We start from the raw sequence: 14,467 nt of genomic DNA, 5'->3' as shown, positions 1-14,467 counted from the left end.
CCCCTCCACCCCTGGTGGGCTCCCTCCCACCCCCCAGCCCACCCAGCTTCCTCTCCAGCCTCCAGACCCCAAGCTCCAGCAAAACAAGGCCTGGGGCCCCTGACCAGCCAGCGGCTCCTCGCTCCCAGCCCCTCGGCCTGCACTGCCTCGTCTTCCTCTCCCCGCCCCCCTCCAAAAAGCACTTCAAAGACAAACCAGAGCACCCCCGGGCTGCCTCCCTGAGCCCTGCCTGCCCAGGCTCGTGGCATCTGCCCCTCGTCAGAGCCGTTGACCGCTCCGCTGTGGCTCTCAGTGTGGCCCAGGCACCGCGGCATCAGATGCTCTTGGGAGGTTGTTGGACATGTAGATGCACAGACCCCACCGCGTTCTGCCCAATCAGTACTCCTGCCGGTGGAGCCCAGGAAGCCTCTGCCCCACCTTGTCTTTTCTTCTCTATCCGGGAGTCTAACACAGGTTGCATTGCTTTTTAACCTTCTTTGGGTGCTTTTTCTCTCATACACTGTACTAAACTCTTCACCTGTATCGAACCAGGAAATTTTTAAAACAACCCTAATAAGTAGGTGCTGAGTTATCCCTACTTTACAGGTGAGGAAACTGAGGCACGAGTACCCATCTTGCCTAAATTCAGTCCTCCTAGGTGGCAGAGCTGGGATTCACACCCTGACAGTCCAGTTCCAGAGTCAGGGCTCTTAACCTCATCGACGTAGTCCCTCCCGGGGCCTGGGATGTAAGAGATGCGGAAAGGCTGGATGACAGATGAGTGCGTGCCTCAAAAGGCCGCTTTCTTGGGGTGAGGGTCCACGTTCAGGTTTGGGAAGCATCCTCCGCTCTGGCTTCGGAGCCTCGGGCTCTGAAGACACAGCAGAACCGTCCTCCAGCTGGCCCTTCTGTGCGGGGAGGAGAGGACCGGGCCCCTTGCTGGCAGAGGACACCCTAACCTCCCCACCACCGTCACCACCACGCTGCCCGCGTCCCCCCGCTTAAGGAGAGCAAGGAGCTGGGCCCCTCCAGCCTCTTCCACAGCTGGCCCCGCGTCCACACAGCAGGGGATTCGAAGAGGGATCCGGCAAAGTCGTGCCCCGTGTTCAAAGGGCACCTGACTGGCAGGGGGCTGGAGCCTGTCAGCACATCTCGAGCAGATGCAGCCTGACAGTGGCCTCCACTGGGGCCTCTCCTCTAGAAAGTTCTGCTGAAATGGTGCCTGGAGCTGGCTGGGCGAAATCTAATTCCTGGCCAAACGGAATGACTTGGAACTGAGAGTTATTCAATTAGCGGTCGGGCGCTGGGGCGAGGCCGCTCTCGGAAGCGCTGAGTGTGAGCTTTTTTGGCAGGGAGGTGGCACGGGCAGGGCAGGGCTCCGGGTTCCAATCACGCTGAGCCATCCATCACCAGTGTCACGCGGCAGGTGTGGATGCACTGCCAGGAGGGGAGCAGCACGGGGGGGCCGGCGAGCCGCCTGCCGGCCTCATTGGGGCAGCTCCCTGAGAAAGTAGCAGTGGCATTTTGCTGGCTGGTAAGGCTGGCCCCCCAGAACTCCCAGGCAAAGGACCCAAAGGGCCACGTGGCCCCCCGCATCTGCTGTGGAGCGTGGGAGGGAGATGTTTGTTTCTGAGCCCTGCAGTGTGAGACAGGCCCTGGCACCTGCCCAGATCCCACATTGCCCAGTTTCCCACAGCACTTCCCACAGCATCGGAACTGTGCCCTGCCCAGCCTTCACCCAGCCCAGCTGGACACCCCCCAATCCCAGACAGACAGACAGGTAGGCAGACTTGCACACATATCATCTCCCAATAATAATATTTCACTAGCCAGTATTTAATTTTAATGGTTCCCAAATGCTTGTCTTCAGTCTTTTATAGCTGGTGATGAAGCTCTTATCACTGCACCACAGAGAGAGAGGGGAAAATGTGGTGAGCTTTTCATAAGCTGGATTCGTTCATTTTACAAGTACTACCCTTTCTTCTGACACTATGACCTTCCTGCTTTTTACTGTTCAAATGACCTTTTAAATGACAATAGGTACAATGAGTGTGGGTTTTTTTGTTTATTGTTGCTATTTTGTTTTGTTTTTTAGGAGGTACTGGGGATTGAACCCAGGACCTCATACATGGGAAGCAGGCACTCAACCAGTGAGCTATATTCGGTCCCCAATGAGAGTTGAGTTTTATTTTCCATTTGTGTGTTTGTTTTCGTTTTTAGGAGGTGCTCGAGATCGAACCCAGGACCTTGTACATGGGAAGCGGGCGCTCAACCACTTGAGCTACATCCACTCCCTGCAATGGGTGCATTTTAATGACGTTTGGCAAAGCTAGAACATCCCTGTCAATTTCCCCATTTTTTTTTATTGGAATTGTTAGTGAGGTAATTGTAGGTTTGCACACAGCTAGAAGAAATAATACAGAGGGTCCGTGTACCCTTTACCCAGTTCTCCGCCGTGGTATAAACCAGACGGTTGACATCAATACAATCTACCAATCTTGTTCAGGTTTGCTCAGGTCTGCTTGGGCTTATCTGTACACGTGTGTATGTGTGTTACACATTATATATCACATGTGTAGGTTCAGGTGCCCAGCATGATGTCACGATATTGACAGGACATTCATCCCCATAATTGTGTGTCGATAGTCCTTTCTTTTTTATTGCTAGGTAGTATTCCATGGGAGGGATGCACCCCAGTCTGCTTAAACACTCACCCACTGAAGGACATCCGTGTGTTTCTAGTTTGGGGCTATTACCAAAAAAGTACCTGTGAACATTCGTGTACAGGTTTCCGTGTGAATATAACCTCTTCTTTCTTGGGGATAATGTCCAAAAGTGCAATTGCTGGATCATATGGTAATTGAATGTTTAATTTCATAAGAAACTGCCAAACTTTTCTACAGTGGCTGCACCACTTTACATCCCCCCAGCAACGTATGAGAGACCCCGTTTCTCTGCATTCTTGCCAGCATTTGGTTTTGCCACGATTTGTCATTTGAGCCATTCTGATAGTCATGTAGTGATCTCTCATTGTCGTTTTAATTTACATGTCTCTGAAGCTAATGATGTTGAACATCTTTTTTATGTGCTTATTTGCCATCTGTATATCATCTTCAGTGAAATGTCTGTTCATGTCTTTTGCCCATTTTCTAATTGCACTGGATGTGGGAGGGAGTTGGTCTTTTGTTTTTACCGTTGAGTTTTTGAGAGTTCTTTTTATATCTTAGATATTAGTCTTGTGCCAGATATGTGGTTTGCAAATATTTTCCTCCCATTCTGTAGTTTGTGTCTTCATCTTCTTTAAATAGGCTTTGGAGAATAAAAGTTTTTAGCTTTAGTGAAGTCAGATTTATCAAATTTTTTCCTTCCATGGGTGTTAAGTCTAAGAGCTCTTTGTCTATCCCTAGAACCCCAAAGCTATCCCCCTGTGTTTTTTCTAAAAGTTTTATAGTTTTGAATTTTACATTTAGGTCCACAGTCCATTTTTTTCTTAATTTTTACCTAAGATATGAATTTAGAGATCGAGATGGGTTTTTTGTTTTGTTCTTGTTTTTGTTTTTTGCCTATGGTTGCGCCAACACCATTTGTTGAAAAACACTGTCCTTCCATCATTCAACTGAGTTTGCAGTTTTACTAAAAATCAGTTGACATTCCAAGGTCCACAGAATGGAGGAATAGAGTATGGATTAGAGTGGACTTACTGATATTCTATTCATGAATTATTGTGATTAGTAATCGAAGAAAATGTGGCATTGGTGTGGAGAAAGTGGCCATGGTGGCTGCTGGGGGTAGGGAGTGGGAGGAAGAGATGTGATGTGGGGGTGTTTTCGGGACTTGGAGTTGTCCTGGGTGGTGCTGCAGGGACAGTTACCAGACATTGTCTGTCCTCCCATGGCCCACTGGGTGGAATGTGGGAGAGTGTGGGCTATGACGTGGACCATTGACCATGAGGTACAGCGGTGCTCAGAGATGTATTCACCAAGTGCAATGAATGTCTCATGATGATGGAGGAGGTTGTTGTTATGGGGGGAGGAGTGGGGTGAAGGGGGTGGGGGGTGTATGGGGACCTCATTTTTTTTAATGTAACATTAAAAAAATAAAGACAAAAACAAAAAAACAAAAAAAAATCAGTTGAGCATGTTTGTGCGGGACTATTTCTGTTGTTTCATTGGTCTATCTGTCAATCCCTCCACCACTATCGTAAGCCTCAACACCAGGTAGAGTGATTTCCTCCCACTTTATTCTTCTTTGTCAAGATTGTTGTAGCTTCTCTAGGCCCTGTGCCTTTCCATATAAATTTTAGAATAACTTCGTATCTGTCTATAAAAAATATTGCTAGGATTTCTTTAGAAATTGCACTAAACTTACAGATCAGTTGACATAGTGGGTCTTCCAATCCATGGACAAGGTATATCTGTCCACTAGTTAGGTCTTGTTTATATATTTTTATCAGCATTTTGTAGTTTTCAACATAAAGATCCTGTACGTGTTTTGTGAAGTGTAACCTAAGACTTTTGCTATTGAGATGGTGTTTTTAATTTCTGTTTCCTCATGTTCATTGTTCGTATATTGAAACGTGATTGACTCTTTGTGGGCAGATGTATCTTGTGACCTTGCTGAACTCACTTATTAGTTATAGGAGTTATTTTCATAGATTCCTTGGGATTTTCTACATAGGCAATCATGTCATCTACAAATTGAGACTGTTCTATTTCTTTGTTTCCAATCTGTATGTCCTTTATTTCTTTTTCTTGCCGTATTTGAGTGGCTGGGACTTCCTGTGCCCTGTTGATTAAAAGCGGTGAAGGCAGACACCCAGCCTGCTCCTGGCAGTGGGGGAACCTTTCATTCATTCACCATTAAATGTTCTGTTAGCTGTAGGATTTTGTGGATGCCCTTTATTCAACAGGTCATTTCCCTCTAATCCTAATTTACTGAGAGAATTCCCCCCATGTTTGAACTTCGTTGTCCATGAAATCTGAAAATTTGGGAACCACCCGATCAGACCGTCCACAGTGCTGCGTTTCACATCCATCATCTCATGCGAGCTGCAAGGCCCGGCCGCGGAGGTAAACCCTGTCTTCTGCCCACCATTTCTGCTGCCCTCTGCTCAGTCCTCTTCTGTGCCATGTTCCTAGCCAGAGTCAGACAAAGGCGCTCTGGCAAACTAGCGTGGCCACCATTCTCATCCATCCTTTCACTTACTCATTCATTCATTCAGCAAGCCCCGAGCCCCCTAGGCCAGGCCGTTTGGTACAGCAATGAAGAAATGCAGCCTTTGCCCTAATTCGCCAACTCCCTTTGTCTGCGCCTCCAGGCTCCCCTGGGGCTGGCCAGGGTGGGGGATCCAGGACGTGCTCCACCAGTTTCCCTTCTCCCACGAGCACATAGCCCGCAGAGCCCGCCACCCGCCCTCCCTGCAGCGAGTGGGAGCAGTCAGCGGCCCTGGGACCCCCCCCCACACCCGGGTCCTCCCCACCCAGAGCAGCAGAGAAGGGGCAGCCTCTTCTTTCCCCACTCCAGCCCTCACCCGGGAACCTTCCCTGGAGGCTCAGGCTGCCGCACTCCCTCCCGGCAACGATTTGCTACTGAAGTTGTTTTTTTTTTTAAGCAAGAGAGCAATTTCTCTCTATGCAAATCCCTTCAATAATAGTAATACTGTTATCATCAGCATGGCCTCGGGCACCGTCGCTGGATTGCAGAGCAGCGGAGTTTGCCAAGCATCTCCGCAGGCTCCTGGAGGACAGGTGGGCTCATTTTCCCTTGCACAGTCGCAGTGGGCAGAGGACAGCGGGGTCCTAGAGCGCCCTGGCTATCGCGATCTAATGTGAAGGCCTGGGCCAGCCTCCCCTGCCCTCCCCTGCTGCCGGCACTGCCTCTCCTCCAGCCCAGGGCGTGGCCAGGTTGGGCGACACTGACCAGGGGGCTGGCTGGCCTGGGCACACCCCCATGTGCGTTGACTGGGTGCCAGCTGCGTGGTGGAGATGGTGGGACCCGGTGGCAGCTCACAGACCAAAAGGGACATGGGCAGGACAGGGTGAGAGACCAGCAGAGCCCACGATCCTTCAGACTTGAGAGGCCTGGCAGGGCCATGGCAGGGTGAGGCACCAGGAAGCACAGTCATCAAGACGAATAATATTCTCATGAAATATTTATAAAGTCAAAATGAATGCCAAAGAAAACCCGGGATGAACAGGTAAACAAAGGCCCGATCCATGTGGGACGGCTCCCCAATAAAGGGGCGTGTGCACTGCCGACTGCAGGAGAGGGACCAGCAGCCTACAAGAAATGACAAGGAGAGGGGACCAGGCAGACCTGCCAGCAGCCTGCCCCCGCCAGGCTGCCCCACGGGACCCGACCTCAGGTCCCAGGTCTGCGGGAGCCACCAGGCCTCCCCTGCAGCTTCCGGTCAGGCCCGAGTCCCACGAGGCCCTCAGCGTCTCACCTGGGTGAGCCCTTCCTGCGCAGAGCCCCGTGCGGCGCCCGCGCCTCCACGCCTTCCCTTTCCTAAGCCGACAGCCCCCGCGGGCTCCTGGGCTCAAGGGGCTGGCCCTGAAAGGCTCTGAGACAGAGCCTGACGCACGCACGGGCTTCTCTGCAGCCGAGGGCAGCCCGGCCCGGCCAGGGCACCCTGTCACTGTTAGGGAGTCTCACGGGAGTCCGAAGGAAGTGCCAAGAGCCTTTAGACAGTACCAGGTGCAGGAATCCAAGGGCTAGGGACGAAGAGGGACAAGGCAGGGGTGCACAGACGCCCGCCTGGCCAGCGGGGATAGCCTCCTTCATCGCGGGGGGTTGGCCCCACCAGCTCTGATAGGAGACCCCCGCCGACTCCCTGCCCCGCCGACAGGCGCCCCCGCGCCGCTCGTACCCCCGCCTCCGTGTCTAGCAGGAGCAGGGCAGGCGTCCGCGCTCCCGCCCTCGTGCCCTCTCCTTAAGAACTTATTTATGCTACAGAAATGAATTGGAGAAAATTACAAAGAATTCCTTCCACCCCAGTGGTTTCATTAATACAGATGGCCTTAACGTGAGACAGGAAGTTCTCACTCACAGTCTTGGGCTGAGGCAGAGGGAGGCTTCTTCTGCCCACTTAAGCTAAAAAAAAAGAAACAGGCGCGCAGGTGGTGGGAGCTGGAAGGAGAGTGAGAAATATCCTCGACTGAGCACGCACCTCGGGCCAGACCCTCCTGGGCCGTTCCCAGCGTGCTTCCCTCTGTGGGTGAAGTGACAGGCATGTCACTAGAGTCTTAACCCCTTGATGTTATTTTTCAGTTGGGGAAACAGGCTCTGAGCCTTGCCCTCAACTGCCCGGGGAGCTTAACTGCGTCCGAGCCCTACTCCCCGCTCCCGTCAGCCCCGCACGTGCCCGCGAGTTGCCGGGCCGCTCTGCCTCCGTCCCACCCCTGGACCCCATCAGGTGCTTGTGGGCATTCAGTGGGGTCGTGCCTGGCAGGCCCCCTCCCGCGGCCCACCAGGGGCGTGTGCTAGGGGAGGAAGGCTCCTGGGCCCTTCCAAAGCCCAGAACCTGTCTCTGGGGTCACTGCTGAGCTGCGGTGATGGGGCGGGGGACAGGCGGCCGCTGAGCTGGTAGGCGGGAGCCCGGGCCTTGGGGGCTCTCTGGAGGGACCGGAGACCACCCTGCCCTGGCAGGAACGCAGCAGCCTCTGCCGCTCAGGCGCACCTGCTGCTGCGGGTGGGTTGGGGAGCTCCTGCTGCTGGCGCCTCCCAGGGCCAGGGCGGAGCGGGGTCTGGAGCCTTTCCCAGGGGCTTTCTTGCCCCACCTGCAGCCCCCAGCCACACTGCGTGCAGGGGGCCCATTCGTGGAGGAATTGCCATGTGTGAGAGCTCATGTTGCCCAGCAGGGCTTTGGGGTGAGCGGCCCCATCCCCGTTTTACACATGAAGACGCTCTTGATAACTCACCCAAGGTCGTACACCTGGTATACCCAAATATCCACGATGCACTTGACCTTGACCTTTCCTCTGCTGGATGGGTTCCACTGGAACCTCAGGCTCCAACTGGCCTCCTCAAGCGTCGTGATTTGATGTGTGGGTGGCTCTGGATGCTGTAGTGTTTGAAGGAGTTTGGAGAGCTGGGGTAGCCAGGAAACCCCTGAGTCGTTACCTTAGGCTGCAGGTCTCCCATGCGGACGAGGGGCCCATGAAGGGGGCAGGTCAGCCTCCCGGGGATTCCGTTTCCCAGAAGCTGGCCCGGCCAGGCCCAGAAAGACCAGGCTGAGGGGCAAAGGCTGCCGTGCGGCCTGATGCTGCACAGGAGGAGGAGACTCCTCCAGGCCCCCCCCCCCCAGCAGCAGCCGGGAGCTGAGCCCCCCCTGGGCCCCGCTGGCACACATGCCTGGACTCTGTGCCTGCTCCACTTCACCCTCGTAGTGTCTCTTTCACCCACTTATTCACCGTTCTTCCAGGAACCAAGCAATTAAAGCCTAAAGGCTACTGGAGTCTTCAGGGCTCCACCTGTACCCTTGAGAGGACCAAGAGGGAAACACCCTGATGGGTTCCACTGGGACCTCAGGCTCTCATTGGCCTCCTCGGCTCTCATGAGCTGATGTGTGGGTGACTCTGGATGCAGAGCCCAGAGGCCAGGCCCTTCTGGGGGTCCGATGCAGAAGCAGAGATACAGCGGGCGAGAGAGCCGGCCCCATGCCAGGGCAGCCCCGAGTCCCCCAGCCCTCTCAGCTTCCGCTTCTTCCGGTTCCTCCCAGGCACCTGGCACTTGAATGTTTGAAAACACAAGTTCTCTTAGTGCCCTTCCCACGGGGCTAGAAAGAGGACTTCCTTTTATTCACGGTGTGGAAAAAGCCAAACGATGTATTTTTAAAGTGGGGGGTGGCACCTCTCGGAGTTCGATGCAGCTGGGTTTTCAGGCCACCGGCGGTCCCGACCAGCCATGTGACCCTGGGCAAGCTCCTTGGCCCCGTCCAGGGGAGTTTTCCCACCGGAAAACTTGGGCCTACCTCCCAAGGTCACGGCAAGGTCACATGAAATTCTACATGAACGTGCTCGGGGAGGGGGCTGGCACACAGCAGGTGTTTATGCCCCAGTCACGGTGACGGTTACCAGGACGACGACTTGATGGCGTGTGCAGCGCCCCCTCTCTGTTCCCCACCCCCATCTCTATTCCAGGGTCACCTGAGGTGGGGGGGCCACTGTCTTGAGGGCCGGTGGCTGGTGCTGTCCTGACAGCGGCCCCCAAGGGAGGTGAAGCCGAGCTCTCCTGTGCGCTCACCTTCCCGGGGACGCACCACCTGCAAGGAAACTGCCTCGTGGGTTTCCTGGGCGCCGTCACTAGTGGGCACAAACGCGGGGGCTTGAAAACAACACACATTTATCCTCTTAGAGTTCGGAAAGTCAGAAGCCCACTGTGGCCCGGCCAGCCTCGAGGTGTGGGCAGCGCAGGTTCTTCCCGGGGCTCTACGGCACCATCCCTTTCCCGGTGTTTCCAGCTCCTGGAGGCTGCCCACGCTCCTTGGCTCGTGGCTCTGGACACAACGACCTTCTCTCGCTCTCTCTCCCTCTATCGTCACATCGCCACCTCCAACTCGACCCTCCTGCCTTGTGGTCACATCAGACCCGCCCAGATGATCTTCTCTCCGTAGCCTTAACGCCATCGGGTCCACGAAGTTACCTTCACCGTGGAAGGCACGCCTTCCCAGGCCCGGGGCTCAAGACGGGGACGTCTTTGGGTGGCTGTGCTTCAGGGGGCACTCCGCGGCCACCCCCTGACCCTTCTCATTGAAGGGCTGGACCCAGGCCAGCCCGTGAGGCTGGAGGGCCCTGCCTGCCCGCCCGGGGCAGCTCTGGGCGTCATTCCCAGCAGTGGGGGCTGCATGCTTCCCGTCATTGCTGAGCAGGGGCCGCGGCCCACGGGGAGAGGCCTGGGTGCTGGCAGGGTGCCGGCGGCCTCCGGGGCCTGGGGAGTAGGTGGCAGGAGCCCGGTGTCCTGGGTTCGCACTCCCACTAGCAGAAGGAGCTGGAGGGCCGGCGGTGCTCCAGGAGCTGTATCTGAATAATTGACTCCTTTCGCAACCCTGGGCATTAAACCCGTTTCCCTCTTGCTCTGCTACTGGGACCTGCACATCCCAGGACCCAGCTTTTCACACGTGGGCTGTGAGTGCCAGAGGGCCCTGCCCACCCTCCCGGCGATCCCGGGGCCGAGAGAGGCCGGCGCTTGGCCAGTGGCGGGCTTCCCTCCTCCCCGCCCTGACTGTGCATCCTGGAAACCTCCAGCTCCCAGGTCTTCCGTCACCAGGGTCAGCTGTATTTTTAGGATGCTCTCGTGTAAGCCCCACAATGACCCCAGAGGAGGAAACTGAGGCTCAGAAAGTTTGCCCAGCTCGCCGTTCCTGAGAGGCCAGGGCCTGGCTCGAGTCCGTGCTCTCGGCCACAGCACTCGCTGCTCCCTGCCACCGTCCGCCAGGCCACCCACCCCTAGGGAGCCTTCTGTGAGCGGGAAGACAGGCAGCCCCGGGTCAACACAGGCCTCAAAACACAGAGGAACTTCCCTGGTTAGCGTGCTGGGAATGACTCTTGGGACCGGGGAGCCATGCAGGCTGCTGGGAGCAGGGCCAAGGCGTAGAACTAACCTGGGAGTGAACTTGGAGAGGTGCGTGGGGCAGGGGCGAGCCAAGGGGCCTAGGCGGGAACACGTACACTTGACTTAGGGCCACGCGTCTTAGGGGTGAGAGTCCAGAAAGCTCGCCTAGAGCCCAGGCTCTTCCTCGTGGAATCCACTGGAAGAAGCGGTCTCCACCCCGAGCAAGGGAGCTGAAAGTTCAGCTCTGAGCTGCGTGCCCCCTATCAGTTAAGGGGAAAGGGCTCTTTACTTAAGGGACCCCTCAACTGGCTGGGACTCTCAGGTCCCGTGAGCTTCTGCCCTGGCTCATTTGTCCCACCCACTCTCCTCTAGCCCCCCTTCTGAAATGGTGAGATATTGGGGGGCAAACAGTCTAATGCTGGAGGATGGAGAACTCTGGAGGGTGCAATAGGCAGGGAGGCTAGAAAGGAGCTATGAGGGGCTGAGCCCCAAAGGGTGGGGCAGGTCGGGAAGCCCTGCCCTCTGGCACTGGCCGACCCGAGCATCCCACCCCCACAGGCAGCCCCGCCTCTCACCCCCTCCCCCTGCACTCTGAGTTTCTGGGGACTCGTCCACCTCTCCCAGCTGCAGCGTGGACAGCGAGCCTGCTGCAATTCCCTGGAGCCGAGGACTGTTTTCCAGCTCCGGAGAGGGTGACTTGGGTCTCCCTGCTCCCCTTGGCACCTCCATGGGCCACAAAGGAGGGTCATGGCACCCTCGGGCAGCACCCAAACCACCCAGCTGCAGGTACAGCTTTGCAGGGAGGTGGGGGGCCTGGCCTCGGCAGGAGGGTGCTGGCGGCGTCTCCTCTCAGATGAGGGAGGAGCTCGTGAGGCTCGTGGCCTCGCCCTCCAGGGACCTGGCCTGGGAGAGCGGCTGTTCATCCCCTTTATAAATTGCTTTATACGGCACCGGTAATCCATGTTCATTGATGAAAAGTTAGAAACTACAGATAGACAAGAATAACTTAATTAAAATAGCTTCACAGCCTGACTCCCACAGATCATCACGGGTAATATTTTGGTAAAAAAACTCCTCCTTTCTTAAAAAAAAAACAAAGAAAAAACCTACAGTTAGGAGTGTCCTTTAATTCCCAAAGATCCTGTCCTGCTTCCCAAGAGCCCAGGCAACTCACCCGTGACGCAGACTTGCATTTGACTTTCTGCCGTCCAGTGTCTGTGTGGGTTCGTGTGAGAAATTTGCATAGAAGGCTTGGCACATCCTTCACTGTGGTCTGGAAAGGGGCGATGGCAAACCCCATTTGTAGATGAGAACACTGAGGAGAGCTGCTTGCATGGTGTCAGTGAGGAACCAGAAATTCAAATCTAAGAAACCAAATAGATACTGCACAAACGAACAAATGAATGAATGATAGATGAATGAATGAATGAATGAATGAATGAATGGATGTTGAAAGATTGAGCCACACTCCGCCCTGCAGGACCTGACAACATATGTGAGAATATGCCCCATGCTCTCTCTCCCCCAGTGCCGCGTGGGCCAGGAACAGGGCTGGTGCCACCTGTGCTACTATGTAGCAGTTACACCCCCAGGAAGGCACCTCACTGTTCCGTCAGGGTTCTCCAGTGAAACAGAACCAGGGATATTTATATAATAAAGAGATTTATTTTAAGGAATTGGCTCAGGCGACTGTGGGGGCTAAAAAGTCTGAATTCTCTACGGCCCACCAGAGGCTGGAAATTCCAGGAAGAGTTGATGCTGAAATCTTTTTTTTTTTTTAAGATTTATTTATTTATTTCTCTCCCCTTCCCGCCCCCCACCCCCACCCCGGTTGTCTGTTCTTTGTGTCTATTTGCTGCGTCATCTTCTTTGTCCGCTTCTGTTGTTGTCAGCGGCACGGGAATCTGTGTTTCTTTTTATTGTGTCATCTTGCTATGTCAGCTCTCCGTGTGTGCAGTGCCATTCCTGGGCAGGCTGCACTTTCTTTTGCACTGGACGGTTCTCCTTACAGGGTGCACTCCTTGCGCATGGGGCTCCCCTACACGGGGGACACCCCTGCGTGGCACGGCACTCCTTGCGCGCATCAGCACTGCGCATGGGCCAGCTCCACACGGGTCAAGGAGGCCCGGGGTTTGAACTGCGGACCTCCCATGTTGTAGACGGACGCCCTAACCACTGGGCCAAGTCCGCTTCCCGATGTTGAAGTCTTGAATCCAAAATCTACAGGGAAGGGCAGGAGCCTGGAAACCCAGAGAGGAATAGAGGGTGTGCTCTTCAGGTAGAATTCCTTCTTCTCCTTGGAATCCTCAACTGGATACCATAACCTAGCCAATTTGACACGTAAAATCAATCATCAACTGTTTTGAGCCTCAGCTCCCTTAGCAGGAAACAGGAGTTTCCCCTGAGCCCTGCCCACCCGGCAGGCCTGGTGTGAGAGTGGCATGGCTGGGCTGCACCCCGGGCAAGGTCAAGGCACCTTACAGCTGTCTGGGGTGACACTTGGGGTCAGGAGAAGAGGGACAGTGGGAGCCAGCAGGCCAGCCCGCACTGCCTCGTGGCAGGAAGGGATGGACAGAGGTGAGATGTGCAGAGGTGGGTGGGGGGGCAGGCTTGCTCAAGGTCACTGTGACCTTGGACATGTCTCCACCTGCTTCCCCTGGGAAGTGAACTCAGTCTGATCATATGAGCCAATCTGTGTGTCCTCCTCTCTGTCCTTTGGCAGCACTGGGAGCAGTGAGGTGGCGCGAGTATGCAAGACAACAGGGGGACTCCTGGCCAAGAAGTGGGAACAGGACGGGGTAATAACAGCTCATCCTGGCTCATGCCGAGCCCCACAGGCACTATGAGCTCACTCGGTCTTCACCACCTAGGAGTGGGGTAGCATTCCTGTCACCCCCGTTTTACAGATGAGGAACTTGGGGCACAAAGACCTTACTCGCCATGTGGTGAAGAGAAATGAGGTTCAAAGTCTACAACAGGGCCCAAGATCCTCGTTCTTCACTGCTCCATGAGGCTTCCTCAGTGCAAAGGTTAAAAACGTCCACTTAAGGTGGCCTGATTTAAATCCTAATTCTGCTATTTACAAGCTATTGACCTTGGACAGGGCACAGTCGATCCTCATTATTCACAGATCGTGAATTCACCTGCTCGCTAAAATTTATTTGCAATCCCAAAATCAATACTTGTGGTGCTTTCGTGGTCATTTGCAGACAAGTGCAGAGTGACAAAGAATTTGAGTCACCCGGTGCACACTTGCCCAGCTGAGGTTGAACATGACGATGCTGTGCCTTCTTGCTTCAGTGCTTATGCTGAAACAAGTGTCCTTTTCATGGTGTGTTTAGTGACATGTTTTAATTTGGTCATGCTTTTTGTTGGTGATTTTGCCCCATGTGTAGTGCTGAGGTGCTGTCTAGCTTTCCCAAGCACAAGAAGGCTGTGATGTGCCTTACAGAGAAAACACGTGTGAGAGAAGCTTCATTCCGGCATGAGTTGTAGTGCTGTTAGCTGTGAGCTCAATGCCATGAATCCACAATCTATATTAAATAATGTGGCTTTAAAGAGAAACACACATAAAACAAGGTTATGTGTATGAGTCAGTTGACCAAAATGTGGCCAGAGACTCACGGGACCCTAATCCTGTACTTCCCCTAGGAGCAGTGGTTCAGAATTCACTATTCAGTGTTCTCAGCAACTTTACAGAGCATATAATGAGAACTGACTTACCTAAATTCCTGTGTCCGCCAAATGGGGGGAAACGGTTGTTCCTCCTTCGTAACAAGGCTGTTAGGTTTTTAAATGTGAATGGTATAATGTAATGCCCAGCACATAGTAGGTGCTCAACATGGCAGCCACTATCAGGTGAACTGTTACCCCAGAAGTGAGACTGTCCTGGGCGGTCATATGCTGGGGACACATCCAGCACGGGCTGGACCTGAGG

The 14,467-nt window shown here is 54.4% G+C and overlaps 1 protein-coding gene across 33 annotated transcripts in view; it reads left to right on the top strand.

Annotated features, from left to right (window-relative positions):
* CAMTA1 (calmodulin binding transcription activator 1) overlaps positions 1–14,467 on the top strand; it is a 938,154-nt gene that overhangs the window by 724,595 nt on the left and 199,092 nt on the right. The gene's annotated exons all lie outside the window — the stretch shown is intronic.

This window comes from Dasypus novemcinctus, chromosome 9 (assembly GCF_030445035.2).
Source record: "Dasypus novemcinctus isolate mDasNov1 chromosome 9, mDasNov1.1.hap2, whole genome shotgun sequence".
NCBI classification, from domain to species: Eukaryota; Metazoa; Chordata; class Mammalia; order Cingulata; family Dasypodidae; genus Dasypus; species Dasypus novemcinctus.
The sequence above is the reverse complement of the archived record's forward strand: the minus strand, read 5'-3'. Positions and strand labels throughout refer to the sequence as shown.